This window comes from Bubalus bubalis, chromosome 8 (genome assembly GCF_019923935.1).
Source record: "Bubalus bubalis isolate 160015118507 breed Murrah chromosome 8, NDDB_SH_1, whole genome shotgun sequence".
Classification (NCBI taxonomy): Eukaryota; Metazoa; Chordata; class Mammalia; order Artiodactyla; family Bovidae; genus Bubalus; species Bubalus bubalis.
This window is the reverse complement of record NC_059164.1, coordinates 17,762,885-17,783,855: the sequence shown is the minus strand read 5'-3', so window position 1 is coordinate 17,783,855 and position 20,971 is coordinate 17,762,885.

Below are 20,971 nucleotides of genomic sequence, written 5' to 3'. Positions count from 1 at the left end.
AGAAAAGGCAGAAGAACCAGAGATCAAATTGCCAATATCCATCAGATCATAGAAAAATCAAGGCAGTTTCAGAAAAATATCTGCTTCATTGATTACACTAGAGCCTTTGATTGTGTAGAACACAACAAACTGAAAATTTCTTAAAAGATGTGTGAATATCAGGCCACCTTACCTGCCTTTTGAGAAACCTGTATGCATGGCAAGAAGCGACAGTTAGAACCACACATGGAACAATGGACTGATTCCAAACTGGGAAAGGAGTATATCAAGGCTGTATATTGTCACCCTGCTTATTTAACTCCTATGCAGAGTACATCATGTGAAATGCCAGGCTGGATGAAGCTCAAGTGGGAATCAATATTGCTGGAGAAATGTCAATAACCTCAGATATGGAGATGATACCATCCTAATGACAGAAATCAAATAGCAACTAAAAAGCCTCTTGATGAAGGTTAAATAGGAGAGTGAAAAAGCTGGCTTAAAACTCAAGAGTCAAAAAACCAAGGTCACGATTTCCATTCTCACTTCATGGCAAATAGATGGTGAAACAATGGAAACACTGACAGACTTTATTTTCTTGGGCTCCAAAATCACTGCGGATGGTTACTGCATCATGAATTAAAAGATGCTTGCTCCTTGGAAGAAAAATTATAACAAACCTACACATACCATGTTAAAAAACAGAGACATCACTTTGCCAACAAAGGTCCATCTAGTCAAAGCAATGGTTTTTCCAGTAGTCATTCACAGATGTGAGAGCTGGACAATAAAAAAGGCTGAGCACGGAAGAATTGATCCCAAGAACTGTGGTTCTGGAGAAGACTCTTGAGAGTTCCTTGGACTGCAAGGAGATCAAACTACTCAATCCTAAAGGAAATCAACCCTGAATATTCATTGGAAGGGCCGAACCTGAAGCTCCAATACTTTGGCCACCTGCTAGGAAGAGCTGACTCATTGGAAAAGACCCTGAAGCTGGGAAAGATTGAAGGCAGAAGGAGAAGTGGGACTTAGAGAATGAGATAGTTAGATGGCATCATTGGCTCAATGGACATGAGTATGGGCAAACTCTGGGAGACAGCGAAAAACCGGGAAGCCTGGAATGCTGCTGTCCATGTGGTCACAACAAGTCAGACACACCTGAATGACTGAACAAGGAACAGCAAATATTCTAAAAAGATAAAATATTTTTTTTCTTTGAACTATTTGATATATATGTATCCAATGTATGTAAGTATGTATATGTATACACACACATAACAGAATATTATTCAGACTCAAAAAGAAGGAAATTCTTACATATGCTACAACATAGAGGAACCTCAGAGACATTATGCTAAGTGAAAGAAACAAGACAGAAAGTGACAAATTTTATATGAATTCACTTTATGAGGGTTTCTAGAGTAGTCCAACTTATAGAGATAGAAAATAGAATAGTGGTTGTTAGGGGAATGGGGAAAGGGATTTAGAATTTATTTTTTAAAGGGTAAAAAATTTCAGTCATGCAAGCTGAAAATAGTTATGGGCATGAATAGTGGTGAAGGTTGCAGATATGAAAGTACTTAGTGCCACTGAATGTTACACCTAAAAATGGTTAAAATCACACAATTTATGTTGTGTATATTTTGTGTATATTTTAGTACAATTTTATAATTTAGTACGATTTATAATTATATTTAATTTAGTACAAATTATAATTAAATTTATAATTTAGTACAATTTTAAAAAGTGAAAGGTGGACAAGCATAGTGTCTGGAAATTAAAAAGGTGGAACCTGTCAGGCCCTCTTGCCCCATGCTCTCATGACCTCTCACCCCATGATCTGTAAACAATGACTTTGCACAGTCCTGATATCATTTATAGCACTGCGTATGCATCACTCCAGTATTCTTGCCTGGAGAATCCCATGGACGGAGGAGCCTGGTGGGCTACAGTCCACGGGGTTGCAAAGAGTCGGGCATGACTGAGTGACTTCACTTTCACTTTCATGCATGTTACAGGGTACTCACTTGGTCACAGGTTACTTTGTGCCATTTCCCTGTAGGAGTTTCACCATGAAAGCCCTGGCTGCTGCTGCATTGGGGCTACACTAGAGTGACATTATGGTTATGTTATATGAGGTTATGTTATGGCTTCATTATGACTATGTTATGGTTATATTGGAGGAGCAACCCCACGTCCAAGGAGTGGTGGCTGCGTGGGCGCAGGAGGGCCGAGAGGAATTAATCCATATTCAAGGTCAGGAGGGGTGGCTGTGAATAGATACCCCTCGTCCAAGGTAAGGAGCAGCAGCTGCACTTTGCTGGAACAGCTGAGAAGAGATACCCCACCAAGGTAGGAGACCAAGGTAGGAGAAACCTAAGTAAGATGGTAGGTGTTGTGAGAGGGCATCAGAAGTAGACACACTGAAACCACAATCACAGAAAAGTAGCCAATCTGATCACACGGACCACAGCCTTGTCTAACTCAATGACTAAGCCATGCCATGTGGGGCCAGCCAAGACAGACGGGTCATGGTGGAGAGGTTTGACAGAATATGGTCCACTGGAGAAGGGAGTGGCAAACCACTTCAGTATTCTTGCCTTGAGAACCCCCATGAACAGTATGAAAAGGCAAAATGATAGGATACTGAAAGAGGAACTCCCCAGGTCGGTAAGTGCCCAGTATGCTACTGGGGATCAGTGGAGAAATAACTCCAGAAAGAATGAAGGGATGGAGCCAAAGCAAAAACAATACCCAGTTGTGGATGTGACTTGTGATAGAAGCAAGGTCCGATGCTGTAAACAGCAATATTGCATAGGAACCCGGAATATTAGGTCCATGAATCAAGGAAAATTGAAAGCGGTCAAACAGGAGATGGCAAAGGTGAACGTCAACATTCTAGGAATCAGCGAACTCAAATGGACTGGAATGGGTGAATTTAACTCAGATGAACATTATATCTACTACTGTGGGCAGGAATCTCTTAGAAGAAATGGAGTAGCCATCATGGTCAACAAAACTTGGATACAACCTCAAAAATGACAGAATAATCTCTGTTAGTTTCCAAGGCAAGCATTCAATATCATGGTAATCCAAGCCTATGCCCCAACCAGTAATGCTGAAGAAGCTGAAGTTGAATGGTTCTATGAAGATCTACAAGACCTTTTAGAACTAACACCCAAAAAAGATGTCTTTTTCATTATAGGGGACTGAAATGCAGAAGTAGGAAGTCAAGAAACACCTGGAGTAACAGGCAAATTTGGCCTTGGAGTACAGAATGAAGCAAGGCATAGAGTTTTGCCAAGAGAATGCACTGGTCATAGCAAACACCCTCTTCCAATAAAACAAGAGAAGACCCTACACGTGAACATCACCAGATGGTCAACACCAAAATCAGATTGATTATATTATTTGCAGCCAAAGATGAAGAAACTCTATACAGTCAGCAAAAACAAGACCGGGAGTTGACTGTGGCTCAGATCATGAACTCCTTATTGCCAAATTTAGACTTAAATTGAAGAAATAGGGAAAACTACTAGACCATTCAGGTATGATCTAAATCAAATCCCTTACGATTACACAGTGGAGGTGAGAAATAGATTTAAGGGACTAGATCTGATAGACAGATTCCCTGATGAACTATGGATGGAGGTTCATGATACTATACAGGAGACAGTGATCAAGACCATCCCCAAGAAAAAGAAATGCAAAAAAGCAAAATGGCTGTCTGAGGAGGCCTTACAAATAGATGCGAAAAGAAGAGAAATGAAAAGCAAAGGAGAAAAGGAAAGATATAAGCATCTGAATGCAGAGTTCCAAAGAATAGGAAGGAGATATAAGAAAGCCTTCCTCAGCATTCAATGCAAAGAAATAGAGGAAAACAACAGAATGGGAAAGACTAGAGATCTCTTCAAGAAAATTAGAGATACCAAGGGAACATTTCATGCAAAGATGGGCTTGATAAAGGACAGAAATGGTATGGATCTAACAGAAGCAGAAGATATGAAGAAGAGGTGGCAAGAATACACAGAAGAACTGTACAAAAAAGATCTTCACGACCCAGATAATCATGATGGTGTGATCACTCACCTAGAGCCAGACATTCTGGAATGTGAAGTCAAGTGAGCCTTAGAAAGCATCACTATGAACAAAGCTAGTGGAGGTGATGGAATTCCAATGGAGCTATTTCAAATTCTGAAAGATGATGCTGTGAAAGTGCTGCACTCAATATGCCAGCAACTTTGGAAAACTCAGCAGTGGCCACAGGACTGGAAAGGTCAGTTTTCATTCCAGTCCCAAAGAAAGGTAATGCCAAAGATGCTCAAACTACTGCACAATTGCACTCATCTCACACGTTAGTAAAGTAATGCTCAAAATTCTCTAAGCCAGGCTTCAGCAATACGTGAACTTTGAACTTCGAAATGTTCAAGCTGATTTTAGAAAAGGCAGAGAAACTGAGATCAAATCGCCAACATCCACTGGATCATGGAAAAAGCAAGAGAGTTCCAGAAAAACATCTATTTCTGCTTTATTGATGATGCCAAATCCTTCGACTGTGTGAATCACAATAAACCATGGGAAATTTGAAAGAGATGGGAATACCGGACCACCTGACCTGCTTCTTGAGAAACCTATATGCAGGTCAGGAAGCAACAGTTAGAACTGGACATGGAACAACAGACTGGTTCCAAATAGGAAAAGGAATACATCAAGGCTGTATATTGTCACCCTGCTTATTTAACTTATATGCAGAGTACCTCATGAGAAATGCTGGGCTGGAAGAAGCACAAACTGGAATCAAGATTGCCGGGAGAAATCTCAATGACCTCAGATATGCAGATGACACCACCCTTATGGCAGAAAGTGATGAGGAACTAAACAGCCTCTTGATGAAAGTGAAAGAGGAGAGTGAAAAAGTTGGCCTAAAGGTCAACATTCAGAAAACTAATATCATGGCATCTGGTCCCATCACTTCATGGCAAATAGATGCAGAAATAGTGGAAACAGTGTCAGACTTAAATTTGGGTAGATGGTGACTGCAGCCATGAAATTAAAAGACGCTTACTCCTTGGAAGGAAAGTTATGACCAACCTAGATAACATATTCAAAAGCAGAGACATTACTTTGCCAACAAAGGTCCATCTAGTCAAGGCTATGGTATTTCAAGTGGTCATGTATGGATGTGAGAGTTGGACTCTGATGAAAGCTGAGCACCGAAGAATTGATGCTTTTGAACTGTGGTGTTGGAGAAGACTCTTGAAAGTCCCTTGGACTGCAAGGAGATCCAACCAATCCATTCTAAAGGAGACTAGTCCTGGGTGTTCATTGGAAGAACTGATGCTAAAGCTGAAACTCCAATACTTTGGCCACCTCATGCGAAGAGTTGACTCATTGGAAAAGACCTTGATGTTGGGAAGGATTGGGGGCAGGAGGAGAAGGGGATGACAGAAGTTGAGATGGCTGGTTGGCATCACCAACTCTATGGACTTGAGTTTGAGTAAACTCCAGGAGTTGGTAATGGACAGGGAGGCCTGGTGTGCTGTGATTCATGGGGTCACAAAGTGTCGGACATGACTGAGCGACTGAACTGAACTAAACTGATGGTTATGTTATGGCTGCTGCTTTGACTGCTCTGTCAGCCAGGAGATAGGCTGTTTTATGGCTATCATGCCAGCTAGGGGAGAATAAGTATGTCTGCAGTTCCTATGGCTCCTTGAGTCTTCTTCTAGCCTCTCAGGTTGCCCCTTGCCTACCCTGGGTTCAGCAAACAATGCAGACTCTGAACAGGATCAGTAAGACAACAGTCGTTGTCGGCATGATCTGCAAGACACATAGGAGAGGGGTAACCTCTAAATGTTGGTCAGGATCAGAATAATGATGCCCTGCTACTGAGAGGAGCCTGTTTTCAAGCTCTAGGAAAGGAAAAGGCTAGACAAAATAGGATGGAATTAAGTGCTGAAAAATTATTGAGTTTCCATTTACCTATAGACAGTCAGCAATTAATAAAGTGTTAGTTGCTAGTTGTATCTAACTCTTTGCACCCCATGGACTGTAGCCTGCCAGGCTCCTCTGTCATTGTAATTCTGTAGGCAAGAATACTGGAGGGGGTTGCCATTTCCTTCTTCAAGGGATCTTCTTGACTCAAGGATGGAAAGCTGGGTCTCCTGCCTCTTGAGCACCAGGGGAAGCCCCAGTGGTATGATAGCTGCTCTTAAAAATAGCAATATGATAGATGTTCTTAAAAGCAGTTTTCTATTTCCTCCTTCACGTTGTTGTTCAGTTGTTCATGTTGCTAAGTCACGTCTGAGTCTTTGTGACCCCATGGACTGCAGCACACCAGGTTTCCCTATTCTTCAGTATCTTCCAGAGTTTGCTCAAACTCATGTCCATCAGGTTGGTGATCCCATCCAACAATCTTATCCTCTGTTGCCCTCTTCTCCTCCTTCCCTCAATCATTCCCAGCATCTGGGTCTTTTCCAATGAGTTGGTTCTTCACATCAGATGACCAAAGTATTGGAGCTTCAGCGTTCCCAAGCATGCATGCCATTTCCTATGTGGGATAACCCTTGATAGAAAGACCAGTCATGCTGAAACTTTATTTCTGAGAATGATTTCTGCATTATCATAATATGTATTTAGAAAATTCATTTTCCATTTACCTTGCATGCCATCTTTATCAACTCTCTATCCTTGCTTTTTTACTTTCCCAAACAAATTTGGACATGACAATTTAAACAGCTTAGCTCTGGTGGTAAACATGTTGTGTGGTCTATCCAACAGTCATTCTTCTTTTTTTGTATGTACGTTCATGCTGCTTTAAGTTTGCAGCAATATTTTCAGTAAAGGCATGACCTCCTTAAGTGGTAGGGGATAAACTTTGAGCTAAGCAATTAGAGTTGACCTATTCACCTTTACCAGTGGTTCATTTTGAGGTGAGCATATGACCCAGTTTTCACCAATGAGAGTAAAGGGAAATCTTCTGGGTGACTACTGTGGAATATTTTCCTTTCTGCTAAACAATGAAGTAAGATAAACCATTGCTTGTCTCTCTCTTCTTCTTTCTGTGGTTGCTGGCATGTGAGAATGTGATATCCAGAGTTGAGACAGACCTGCTGTGACTCAGTAGGACACACTTCTGATGCACTGAAAAATGTAGAGCAAAGAGATGATGTAAAAGAAAGAGCTAGGTTCACATTAACATCAATGAATTACCACATACTCTGGAATTGACTCACTTGGGGATTCTTTAAAAGTAGGAAAATGGCTGTTATATTGCTTAAGGCACTTTCCATTAAGCATTTGTTTAACTCAAATTTTATCTTAATTGACACACTTCTTGCTTTTATTTATTTCAAAGGTTCAATAAATATACTAGTGGACATTAAGGAAGAGAATAAAATAAAGCCTGGTAGTGGGCTCAAGGGAGCAAAGGTGGGTGGCTTGTGTTTACACTGTTACTCTATACATTTTTTGTTAATAAATACATATTTGTGTTTGATTAATTAGCTATAAAAGCAAGGAGAAAAAGAGAAAATCAGTATTCTCTTAATTTTTTGTTATCTTATTTTCTGAATTGCATTTATAGACTCCTTCCAAGTTAATGGGAAGTTGTCATTCTTCAATTTGTAGGTTTTTGCAAAAAATTTAACTGTTTCTCACTTACATAATTTTTAAAAAATACTTAATTCTAATAAAAATAGGATTTCCAAAATGTAAAATTTTTCACTTGCTTCTCTCTTTTTTGGGCGTTAAAAGCAGTCATAATTCTCAATTAAAATATTTTTCTCTCTTAAGTAGAAAGAATGAAGATGTATTATGGATGTTGAAATACTGTTAACTTCACCAGTGATTGCTGTGTAGCTGCAGATAAGTGATTACTTTTTAATAAACTGAGATGAGACTCTTAATCATTAATAAAATTTGTCAGGTGTGGCAGAATCCCAGATGCTTGTATAATTCCTCTCGTCTCCCTGCTTAAGTAAAGTCACCTGGGAAATATGGTTAATTGTTTGAAGTATGAAAATATGTCTAAATGCAGAGTTGTGAAAAAATACAGCAATGCTTTAATTTGCATACTTGCATTCAATAACTGTAGAATGAATAAGACTTGAAGAAAATAAAAATATCAAATCTAGAATTGGTTAAGGTATAAAATGGCATTGGTGTTTGAAAATGATAGAAAAGTAAGTGAATCAGATGATTTACAGATGAAGGGAAATAATGACCTGCTTCTGAAAGTGAAACAAGATGCCTTGCATAGGACCCTGAGCAGAAGACAACACTCTGTTGTGATCTAAAGGGACAGGTATATTGAACTAAACTGAATGTATTTTGGTACATTAATTTGGAATGTCTTCTCCTCCAATAAGTGATAAAAAAAAAAAAAATGTGGCAGCGGATCACGCAAAGCACAGGATTTTAGAATGTTTTTCTCAGTCATACTAAATTCAGAAGAAATAGAACTCAACTCATTTACAAAGCAGTTTCCTATTAAGCAGTTTAGCTCAGTTTATCCGTTTATTGAATAACCCTTCAGTACCAAGAATAAACTATGCTTAAATGACATTTAATTCTATTTATTAAAATATTACCATGAAATTCTTTTCTTTTCTTTGTTTCACATAAATGTATCATTAAGTATTTAAATACTCAAACATCTCAAATAATAGGAATATGTACAATAAATATGTACTTTAAAGGCAGTAGAAGGAAATTTTTTTTTATATTTTTTTTAAGATTTCTTCTCTCTCTTCCATTCTCCTTATCCTAGTACCTCAGTACTTGGTACAGTGATTTTTATTAGTTTCTTTGTGTTTTTTTTGAACTGTAGTTGATTAATAACAGTGTTCTTCCATAGAAGAAATCGGAAGATTTAAATTAGCTGACTGACTTTTTAAACTGAAATTCATGCACACATAGAAAAATGCAGCCCTATGCAACAGTTATTTGTTTAAACAGCCTGTTGCTAAGTTTTAAATATGAATTAATATATTTTTAAACCTAGGAAAATTTGTTAGACACACAAGCTCATCTCCTAATATTTCAGTCTAAAAAACCCTGATGATAAGCTGTAGTTGTTGAAAATCAACATAGTTGCTAAATGTAAAAGCTGTTGATGGCTTTAATGGCTATTTTCTAATGCCATTCCCTATGTACTCAGGGGAGCCAAGTTAAACATTTTGTAATGTTAATCTTAATAAACTATGGCATTTCAAGCTGTACAAGAAGAATTAAGGCTGAACCTACATGTATAATTCACTACTATATTCCTATTTTTAAAAGAATCAATTTCTGTGTATAAAGTGATGTTTATACCACATTAAACTTTCAGGACATTTGCTCAGTGGGCCTTAATAACTCGGCTGGTAGTGTTTTCTATAGCAGAAGATGATAATATTGACCTGTGAAGTCATAGAAGTATTATGTGTAATAACAGCTAAAATTATTTCTAAATCTTTAAAACCCATAAAATCTTATATCGATAACCAAGTTAAGCTATACTTTCATTTTTAGTGCCTAATATTAATTTCTCCCTGAACTGTTTTGTTGGCATGATTTGAAAAATATTCTTTATATTACAGTAGATTTGAGAGAAGCTTATTTTGATTTAATCAAAACTGCATTAATAGAAACATCGAAATGTCAACGAATCAAAAACTCCATGTGTATCTATGTATTTGTTTGTATTTTAATAAAGCCATTTTCAGCATTGAGCATGTAGAATTAAGGTTAAAAAATACTTTATATTTTGTCAATCCTTGGGTTTTTCTTGCTAGGGTAGTAATAAACATGGATGGCTGGTTTGAAAGTGAATGAAAGCAATATTAATTTTAAGAAGAGTTTCTTTATATGCATTTTCAGTAAACTGTTTCATTTTACTGATCATATGCTTTACTCACTATCAGTATAACTCATCATGCCTGGTTTCATCAGCAATTATAAAATGTCATCTTCTAAGATGTGATAAACTCAGCAGGTTAAAATGGATGCAGTTCACTAAAGCCCTTGACTGTAACTTTAAGTAAAACTTTTCCATTGAATAGGTTTAAAAATGCATTAACAAAGGAAAAAGGATCAATTGCTGCTCCTGCTGTTGTTGCTAAGTGGTACCTGACTCTTGTGACTCCATGGAGCTCTCCAGGTTCCTCTGTCCATGGGGTTTCCCAGGCAAGAGTACTGGAGTGGGTTGCCATTTTCTTCTCCAGGGGATCTTCCTGACCCAGGGATTGAACCCACAGCTCCTACATTGCAGGCAAAGTCTTTACTGCTGAGCCAACAGGAAGCCCATATAAAAGTATAAGGACCTGTTGTTCTGCCTTATTAATATTATCAAATGTAAATAGTGAATATAATATAAAATGTTCATCAGAATATTATATTAAGATGTACAATATAAAAATACTGTAATCTTTTAAATTGTAGAATGGGTCATGAAAGTGTAATCTCTAATGAGATTTCATGCTCTCATAACAATAAGCGCAGTGCTAGGCATATAATAGGGCTTCCCTGGTAGCTCAGACAGTAAAGCGTCTGCCTGCAATGTGAGAGACCTCGGTTTGATTCCTGGGTCGGGAAGATCCTCTGCAGAAGGAAATGGCAACCCACTCTAGTACTCTTGCATGAAAAATTCCATGGATGGAGGAGCCTGGTAGGCTACAGTCCATGGGATAGCAAAGAGTCAGATGTGACTGAGCAACTTCATGGTTCATTAGTTAGGCATATAACAAGTATCAACATGGAAAAGTTGTTAGGAAATAATAAAAAGATTCTAATTTCTAGATTTCTATCAGAACTTCTACTGCTTCCCTGGAAAACTTCTTATTCTAAGATAGTGGTTTTAGATGATCATTTTAAAAGTTTCTTATGTCCCAAGATTAGATGACAGTGTACTTTCTTCACATTTTTCATCAGTTTAAGTTATCAAGTACAGAGATACCCATGAATATTTTTGAAGTTGGACATGAAAAAACATCATATCTAAATAGAAAAAAAGAAGCAGACTTTTTACATTTTTTAATTGGTGGTGAGATATTGTTCAAATCTACCTTACCATTTTGGATCTGCCTCAAGGGTAGTTGTATGTTAATATTCTCCTGTGCATATTGTTTCTTCCTTCAACCAACAAGATGTGTTTACCAGTCTTGCCAACTGAGCAAAAAATAGATTTAAGAAAGTTGGGAAGAAATCTGAGGGTAAACTTTTAAAAACATAATATTTAATTTATTTAGTACAGTTCAAACTTAGAATTTGTAATGCTTTTATTTGCAATAACATGGAAGTCATCTAATTATAGAAGCAATTGTCTTTGCATTGTGGGAAAAAAAATTAGTTCTGATTCCACAAAATCCTGGACATCCTCCTGTGATATGCAAATAGTTACTTAGCAGGAAACATTGCCCAATAAAATTATCATAATGTATTAGTGATCTGATGCAAGAATGTCCCATAGAACAGAATCTACAATTTTAGATTCAGAAAAGACTTTTGAAATAATTTTGTTAAATCCCCTTATTTGTCATATGAGAAACCAGGAGTCCAGAAATATTAGAGAATGTGCCACATCTAGTTAGAGTCAGACTGGAGTTCAGATTTCCTCATTTTCTAAATATTCTTTCCATCAACGTGTGAATTTTCACTGGACATGTTATAATGATTAGCCTGTTTCTCTCTGGGTGGAAATTCTCTAATGTGTGTTAACACTCATGTGAAGGAAATCAACATGATCTTATAGCATGATGTGGCTCTTTAAATTAGTTTTCCAGAAGCCATTCAGGTGAGTTTAGGGACTAACAGGAAAAATAAAAGCCTGAACTTTAGAGATTTATCTTTATAGATGTATGAGTTTAAAATGATTAAATTAACCTCTCAGTCTTTATGCAATTTCTGTTTTTTAAATTCTCACCTTGCACAAAATTTCCTTTAAAGGAGTTTAATACCTAATTTGAGATTTAAGAACAGGGATAAATTTACTATGGTAGGATATGCACCGTAGTTAATGGCACAGTAACATGTTAGGTTTTAAATCTGAAATTGGAATGAAAGGGAGGCCTGCCAGAGATCAGGTGATAAGCTCAAAAGAGGAAGAAATGTGATTATCCTACCACCCAGGGCCTCACGCTTTCATGTGGATAAGTTTGTCCAACCTGTAAGAACAGCTTTGCTCAATGATGCCGAGAGAAGCAAGCTGAGAATTACCAGCTGTCTCTTGAGTGGACATGGCTCAATAGTGCCTAATCCAAGAGGAATTGATTAGGCTGACTGCCCTGGCCAAAGAGGAGATTGAGAGGATTGTAACTGTGAAGAAAACCTGGGGAGAGGTATTTAGAAAAAGGAGTGGAGGTGAATTTGGTCTATGTGTTTAGGTACAGCAATAGTTCAGGGCAAAATTAGTTATTTTGCAAGTTGTGGATATGGGAAATAAGGAGTCCAAAGTAACTTTTTGGAAATACAGAATAATGTCAAAGTTTCTTAGAGGACGAATTTTCACCTGTTTGGATTTTGCATAATAAGCTACCAAAATGGAATGCATTTCTAATGGAGGCTCAGGGTCAACTGGGAGGCAATGGGGCTCCCCAACAGTGTTGACTACCATTTGGGATCTGGTTTAGCTCACTCTGAGAATCTCTGCTCGTGAATATCTATTTTCTGATATCTGTAAATGGAAATATATTCTTTACTACAGGATGATTCTAAATAAATTTTTAATGAGTGAGGGAATTCACTCAAGAATGCTTCCTGTTCATTCCAGTTCAAGAAACAGATATTAATAAGCAACATGCTAGACCAGATGTTATATGGACTACAATTCAGAAGCTGAAGTTAAGATACAGGCAAACTGTCATCTAAACAAGATGATCTATTTTTAATAGTGCTGCAGTGAATATTGGGTTACATGTGTCATTTTGAATTATGATTTTCTCAGGGTATATGCCCAGTAGTGGGATTGCTGGGTCATATGGTAGTTCTATTTTAAGTATTTTAAAGAATCTCCATACTGTTCTCCATAGTGGCTGTATCACTCTACATTCCCACCAACAGTCCAACAGGGCACCCTTTTCTCCACATCCTCTCCAGCATTTACTGTTTATAGATTTTTTGATGATGGGCATTCTGACCAGTGTGAGATGATACCTCACTGTAGTTTTGATTTGCATTTCTTTAGTAAAGAGTGATGTTGAGCATCTTTTCTTGTACCTCTTGACCATCTATATGTCTTCTTTGGAGAGATGTCTATTTTGGTCTTATGACCATTTTTTGATTGGGTTGTTTGTTTCTTTGACATTGAGCTGCATCAGCTGTTTGTATATTTTGAAGATTAATACTTTGTTGCTTCACTTGCAAATAATGGTCTCACATTCTGAGGGTTATCTTTTCATCTCATTTATGGTTTTGTGCTGTGCAAAAGCTTTCAACTTTAACCTGCTGTATAGCATAAGGAGCTCAGCTAGGTACTCTGTGATAACCTAGATGGGTTGGGGGTGGGGTGGGAGGGAGGTCCAAGAGGGACGGGATATATGTATACATATAGCTGAAATACTTCATGTATATGCTGCAGCAGAAACTAACAGGACACTGTAAAGCAATTGTACTCCAATAAATAAAAATGTAATGAAATGAGTGATCTGGGTATGGATTTTCCTATAAGATTCAAGGTGAATGAGCCTTACCACAGATTCCTCTCAACTTAATGACATGTTTCTTCCCAGTAGCAGCTTCCTATTTCATGTGAACCCATTTTGATTGGTACCTTTGCTCTGCCTCTGATATATATTCATTTAGTATTCTAAATAGTCATACCTACCCTGTTCTGAAGCATTGTTTTATTTTCTATCCCTACTCTGATGGTGTTTGAATCTGAAAGATAAATGCCTCCCTCTTTCCTATTCTTCCTCAACATTTTTTCTCTCTTTTAAAATCAAAATCTACTCTTGGGAGAGGGTGGGAAGATTTGGGAGAATGGCATTGAAACATGTAAAATATCATGTATGAAACGAGTTGCCGGTCCAGGTTCGATGCACGATACTGGATGCTTGGGGCTGGTGCACTGGGATGACCCAGGGGGATGGTGTGGGGAGGGAGGAGGGAGGAGGGTTCAGGATGGGGAACACATGTATACCTGTGGTGGATTCATTTTGATATTTGGCAAAACTAATACAATTATGTAAAATTTAAAAATAAAATTAAAAAAAAATAAAAGATTAAAAAAAAAATCTACTCTTAAAGACCATGGAATACTCTCTCCTTAAAGGGCTTTGGCCAGGATGATCCTAACTTGTCTCAATGGAGTGAGGTAGGGACATTGTTATGTACGAGAAAAAGAGGAATCTATGAGAGATCCAGTTTAGCCAGGGTAGTGCCTATTTGTACTCTCTTGCCTTGTTGTGGGGGCTTTCCAGGTGGCCCAAGTGGTAAAGAATCCACCTGCAAGTCTGGGAGATGTAAGAGACATAGATTTGATCCCTGGGTCGGGAAGATCCCCTGGAGGAGAGCACAGCAACCCACTCCATTATTCTTGCCTGGGAATCCCATGAACAGAGGAAGGAGCCTGGTGGCCTGCAGTCCATGACGTTGCAAAGAATCCGACATGGCTAAGGTGACTTACATACACACACGCACACTCTGTGGTGACCATGAAAGTACCAGAAAAGTACAATTGGCCTGAGAATGCCGGTGAGGGATGGATTTGGGAGGGTGGATTTTGGTAGACATGGAAATGTACTGCCATATTCCCCTTTCAAAAGGATTTTCTGCCTGGCTGATTGTGTAGTTTCCATTTCTCAGCTTTTTCAGGGTCTGCCTAAGCTTCAGAGAGCTACTTTCTTGAGGCCAAGGCTTTCCTGGGAACCCTGGATTCAGTGACTGAGTGAAGCAGACATATAAAGTTAGAGTCATGTACCTTAATACAATTTACTGTGCTGTGTAGCTTCCTCTCAATGGTAAAAAGAGGTAAAAACAAAATTAGCCTTCCCAATGCCGTTTCTATCATGTTAACAGCTTTTCCTAAGTGTGTGTGTGTGTGAATCATTCACTCATGTCCGACTGTGACTCCACGGACTATAGCCTGTCAGGCTCCTCTGTCTATAGAATTCTGTAGGCAAGAATACTGGGGTAGGTTGGCATTTCCTTCTCCAGTTTCCTAAGCACTTGAACAAAAACATATTGGACACTTTGTACCAAATTGTAATGGCCAAAATTAAAATTTTAGAGATAGTGTAATGCGTACTTGAACTCTTTGACCTACTGATTGTTTGGTAGGTACACCAAATAATTATGTGCTTTTCAGAGTAAAGAAACATACAGCTAGCTGCCTATTAGAGAGCCATTACCTTCTCCCCCTTTAATTAAAACAAAAGCAATAACAAAATAGTAAGACCCCATGTGCAAATACTGCTAACTACTTCGGAGGTATAGCTAGTCAATGAAAGAGATATGAGCAAAAGGCACAGAGAGGAACTTGTTCCTCTACATGGGATACACACATAGCATAAGCCTTCTGACTGTTACTTTTCATCTTCCTGTTTCTTTGCTTGAGTTCAGCTGTGGTGCCTGGAATTCCAAACATTTTATAACTTGAGGCTAACTTGAAGGTAGAAAACAAGTGCTAAGGAGAGCAGCAGGTTTTCCTGGTGGCTCAGTGGTAAAGAACCAGCCTGCCAATGCAGGAGACAGGGACATGATCCTTGGGTCAGGAAGATCCTCTGGAGAAGGAAATGGCAATTCACTCCAGTATTCTTGCCTGGGAAACCCCATGGACAGTGGAGCCTGGTGGGCTGTAGTCCATGGGATCTTAACTTGGCAACTAAAATAATAATGAGGAGAGTAAAGCAGAAGGAAAGAATCTTGGGTTCTGATCACACAATGGAGTTGTCAGACCTACTGTGAAGTGCTTTTTTCAGAACTCATGTTATATGAGAGATTTAGGCTTGCATCTATATGAGTTGCTGTATTGCCTGGCTTCTGTTGCTAGTCTCTGAATCTCTAAGTTATAGTTACTTTAGGCTGGTGATTGAAACTAATTATTTGATTGAAGTGTTTAGTGTTGAATTTAAAGTCCATGTTGAATATTTGATTTATACCTTAGTTTTCAGCTCTATATGAATATTGTCACTGATAATCATTAAAAATATTTTTTCTCAATAGAAGCTACACTCATGCCTTGTCTTAGCTTATCCATGGCAATTCCGGACTTTGGGTAAAAGAGTTAATTCTTACCTTGAGGTACATCGTCAGAAACATAAAAATCTTAACATGTAAAATATTTCATGACTGGTTCAGATAATTTTCCTTTGGTTTTAATTAGAATTAGAGATACTAAAAATCATAATAGCTTAAAGTGTCTTCAGTGGTCACTCATCCTTTATAATTAATCTCACACAAGAGAAAATTTTCATTAATCTTAAGTGTCTAATTAGTCACTTATCTACCATCAGGGATTTGTAGCTACATGCTGATTTAATTAGATTGACTTTAAATTTTTTCATTTATCTTCTTTTTCTCTTTTATACAAATGTTATTTAATAAAGATAAAATTTTGTTTTGCTATCTCTATCATTTTGTTTAGAATCTACATCATTTGATTAGATTTCTTTCTCAAACACTAAATGACTCATGGCAATATGTTCCAGGAATCAAAAATTAACTATCCAACTTCAAAATTAATTTTTGGGACCAACTTAAGGTTTGAAGGCATATGATTCATTTAATTATATTCCCTTGTCAATATCCAGTTTAGCCAGGGTAGTGCCTATATCAAGGTAACTATAATATGGAAACTCTAGAAAATAAAATATTTACAAATAAGTCTCCCTCAGCCTAGATGTCTTGGGCTCTAAAATAGGTCCAAGAACTTTCTCTCCCTTGCTTGCCTCTCAGGATCAAACATAATGATGGCTACAAGCTATTCAAATAAACAAACTCTTGAATCCCCCTCCCAATAAAAGTGTCCTACTCTCCCATCTTGTTGAAGAATATTATTTCTTAAACATCTGTTATCTCAATGTAAAATATACATATCACATTAAAACATAAGGGTGTTTTCATTATTGTTTCTATATCAAAAAAGGCTGATATAATTTCTAGTGTTTCTATTACATTCTAGCTCTGATCTGAACTTAAGACTAGTGCTATCTATTTGACCTTAAAAAGAAGTATTCTCTCAAAAATTGTCGTTATTTCAGACTTTATATAATCTCATTAATAATGTACTTCTCACATATTTCCTCTTATTTCTAAAGAACTGATAGTGGAGTCACATAGTGATATCTTTAATAAAATGTCTTAGTAAGAAGCGTAGATTCTACCACATTGTATGTACCTGACATACTGCATCTTTCAAACACATTCATAGTGAATTGTAGCTATGATATAAGGAAGTGCTTTCTATTATGTGTATCAGTCAGCATAATGCCTCTTCTGACAATTTTTGTTTGCCTTTAAAAATATCAGGGCAAATGTAATGACAATTGTGACCTTAAATCTGATATATGTCAATTCACTGCAGCTATAATCTAATAAAAATACATTTAAAGTGCAAATCTGATATGGGTAAACCCATCTTTTCTCTTCTTAAAAAGAAAAAGAAAAGTTTCCATTATTCTGTCTACCAGTCCAATGAGGAACTGTACTTATTTATGGTTTCACTGTGACTATTTCCTAGTGGATGATAGTTCTGTTAGAGATTTAGAATCTTATTACTTGTTTCAAACTTTAAAATTGAGTAACAAAAAAACCTAAATAACTAACATGTAATTTAAATAGTCATGAAGTTCTTTTACTTTATCTTTTTTTCTCTTTAGTACAAAGGAATAATATTTATTTTACAAACAGCATTTTCATCTTTTAAATTTTATTATGGAAAGTGTCAAACATATAAAATTAGAGAAAGAGAATAGCAAACCTCTGTATATCCATTGCTGTTCAGTCACTAAGGGGTATATGACTCTTTGAAATCCCATGGAACACAGCAGGCCAGGTTTCCCTGTCCTTCACTGTCTCTCAGAGATTGCACAAGGTTACAAATAACCTCAGACATGCAGATGACACCACCCTTATGGCAGAGAGTGAAGAGGAACTAAAAGGCCTCTTGATGAAAGTGAAAGAGGAGAGTGAAAAAATTGACTTAAAGCTCAACACTCAGAAAACTAAGATCATGGCATCTGGTCCCATCACTTCATGGGAAACAGATGGGGAAACAGGGGAAACAGAATCAGACTTTATTTTGGGGGCTCCAAAATCACTGCAGATGGTGACTGCAGCCATGAAATTAAAAGACGCTTACTCCTTGGAAGGAAAGTTATGACCAACCTAGATAGCATATTCAAAAACAGAAACATCACTTTGCCAACAAAGGTCCGTCTAGTTAAGGCTATGGTTTTTCCAGTTGTCATGTATGGATGTGAGAGTTGGACTGTGAAGAAAGCTGAGCGCCAAAGAATTGATGCTTTTGAACTGTTTTGTTGGAGAAGACTCTTGAGAGTCCCTTGGACTGCAAGGAGATCCAACCAGTCCATTCTGACGGAGATCAGCCCTGGGATTTATTTGGAAGGAATGATGCTTAAGCTGAAACTCCAGTACTTTGGCCATCTCATGTGAAGAGTTGACTCATTGGAAAAGACCCTGATGCTGGGAGGGATTGGGGGTAAGAGGAGAAGGGAATTACAGAGGATGAGATGGCTGGATGGCATCACTGACTTGATGGACATGAGTTTGGGTAAACTCCGGGTGTTGGTGATGGACAGGGAGGCCTGGCATGCTGCGATTCATGGGGTTGCAAAGAGTCCGACACGACTGAGCAGCTGAACTGAACTGATGTCCACTGAGTCAGTGATAGCATCCAACCATCTCATCCTTTGCCACTGCCTTCTCCTCCTGCCCTCAATCTTTCCTAGCACCAGGGTCTTTTCCAATGAGTCATCTCTTTGCATCAGGTAGCCAAATTATTTGAGCTTCAGCATCAGTCCTTCTAATGAATATTCAGGACTGATTTCCTTTAGGATTGACTGGTTTAGTCTCCTTGCAGTCCAAGGGACTCTCAAGAGTCTTCTCTAGCACCCCATTCAAAAACATCAGTTGTCCAACTCTCATATCCATACATGACTACTGGAAAACCCATAGCTTTGACTCTATGGATCTTTGTTGGTAAAGTAATATCTCTGCTCTTTAATATGGTGTCTAGGTTTGTCATACCTTTCCTTCCAAGGAGCAAGTGTCTTTTAATTTCATGACTGCAGTCACCATTTTATGACTACAGAGAGTTTGGAGCCCAAGTAAAGAAAATCTGTCACAGTTTCCAATTTTTCCCTATTTACCATGAAGTGATGGAATTGGCAGGCATGATATTAGTTTTTTTAATATTGAGTTTTAAGCCAGCTTTTTCACTCTTCTCTCACCTTCATCAAGAGGCTCTTTAGTTCCTCTTCACTTTCTTCCATTAGAGTGGTATCATCTGCATACCTGAGGTTGTTGATATTTCTCCTGGTAATCTTGACTCTAGCTTGTGATTCATCTAGGCCCACATTTTGCATGATGTACTCTGCATATAAGTTGAATAAGCAGGGTGATATTATACAGCCTTGACATACTCCTTTCCCAGTTTTGAAAAAGTCCATTTTTCCATTCCGGTTCTTGACCTGCATACAGGTTTCTCAGGAGGCAGATAAGATGGTCTGGTGTTCCCATCTCTTTAAGAATGTTCAACAATTTGTTGTGATCCACAGAGTCAAAGGCTTTAGTGTAGTCAAGGAAGCAGAAATCGATGTTTTTCTGGAATTCCCTTGCTTTTTCTATGATCCAGTGGATGCTGGCAACTCAAACTCTGGCTCCTTTGCCTTTTCTAAACCCCACTTGTATACCTGGAAGTTCTTGGTTCACATACTGTTGATGCCTAGCCTAAAGGATTTTGAGCATTACTTCACTAGCATGTGAAATGAGTGCAATTGTACAGTAGTTTGAGCATTCTTTGGCATTGCCTTTCTTTGGCACTGGAATGAAAACTGACCTTTTCCAGTCCTGTGGCCAGTATTGAGTTTTCTAAATTTGCTGGCATATTGGCACTTTAACAGCATCATCTTTTAGGATTTGAAATAGCTTGACTGGAATTCCATGACCTCCACTAGCTTTGTTCATAGTAATGATTCCTAAGGCCCACTTGGCTCTATAACTGAAATATATAATCAGTTTTAAATACTGAACAAATAGTCAATATATAAAACACCCCAAATTGGCTCACATGTTTTATATTTTTTATTCAATTAATGATTGAAGGAAACTCTATTTATTACAGTTAAGACTCTTTTAGCATACACATTTCCTCGCCATCTCTTTGATTTTTTCCCCACAATTTATTTTTATTTAAGAAACCAAGTTATTTGTTATACAGAGTCTCATATGATCAGGAGTTTGCTCACTACATCTTCCTGTTATAGTTTCCATGTTCTTATGCTTATGAAAACTTGCAAGAATATTGAGGAAGAAAACTTCATAGCTAATGTTATGTACTTTCATCAAAAAGCACATTGTTTTGGGGAATAGTAGCAACCTTTATTAATAGTTACTCTGATTTATTTAGAATGTATATCAAAATGATAATATTCAAATTCAGTTATTTCTTGTTCATTTGTTTGTTGGAATACTTCAGTATAGAGAAACTTCTCCTGAGCAACTATTTGATTACCCTGAAGTAGAATTTGTATTTTAAAAGGTGGAAGGAATTCTAGTTCTTATATATATACATTTTTAAAATAGTAATTTGCTTCCCTGGCATTCCTTATTAGTGACCAAAAAAAAAAAAAAAATCAAAACCACCCATATTTCATTTCATTTAATATTATAATTATATCATGGAGAAACTATATATGATGCATTGTGATTTATTGCCATTATAATTCTTATTGATATGTATGCTCAAATAATCTCTTCTTTGGCCGCCAGCAATCACTTCACGTTTGCTCCTACATTCTTTGAACACAATATGTAATACTGATAGTCTGAGAGC